Source organism: Nannospalax galili, unplaced genomic scaffold (assembly GCF_000622305.1).
Source record: "Nannospalax galili isolate Female #2095 unplaced genomic scaffold, S.galili_v1.0 scaffold47, whole genome shotgun sequence".
In the NCBI taxonomy this organism is placed as follows: domain Eukaryota; kingdom Metazoa; phylum Chordata; class Mammalia; order Rodentia; family Spalacidae; genus Nannospalax; species Nannospalax galili.
Genome location: NW_008357641.1, coordinates 2,225,292 through 2,225,909, shown reverse-complemented (window position 1 = coordinate 2,225,909; position 618 = coordinate 2,225,292).

The following is a 618-nucleotide window of genomic DNA, read 5'->3' as shown; positions in this document are numbered from 1 at the left end:
ATGGTATACAGTTCTGGACCTCAAGGATGCCTTCTTCAGCCTGCCACTAGCTCCCAGCAGTCAGCCCTACTTTGCCTTCGAATGGCATGATCCGGAGGCAGGAATCAGTGGCCAGCTGACCTGGACGCAACTGCCTCAAGGGTTTAAAAATTCTCCAACTGTATTCGATGAGGCCCTGCATGAAGATCTGGTGAGTACAGAGCCCAACATCCCGACATAAGCCTGTTACAATATGTATATGACTTATTGATCACGGCACTGGACCAGAAGTCCTGCCTGGAGGGTACTGAGGACTTATTCCACATACTTGGGGACTTGGGATACTGGGCCTCAGCAAAAAAACTCAGATATGTCTGCAAGAAGTGACTTACCTAGGGGACATCCTCAAGGAGGAGCATCAGTGGTTGACTAAGGCCCACAAAGAGACTGTGCTAAAGATACCTGCACTGACCTCCAGAAAACAGGTGAGGGAATTACTGGGTGCTGCAGGGTTCTGCCACCTCTGGATTTTGGGGTTCGCCGAAATTGCAAAACCCCTATATGAGGCTACCAAAGAAGGACAGGACTTCAACTGGATGCAGGAAAGGCAAGAGGCCTTTGAAACCCTAAAACGCAAGC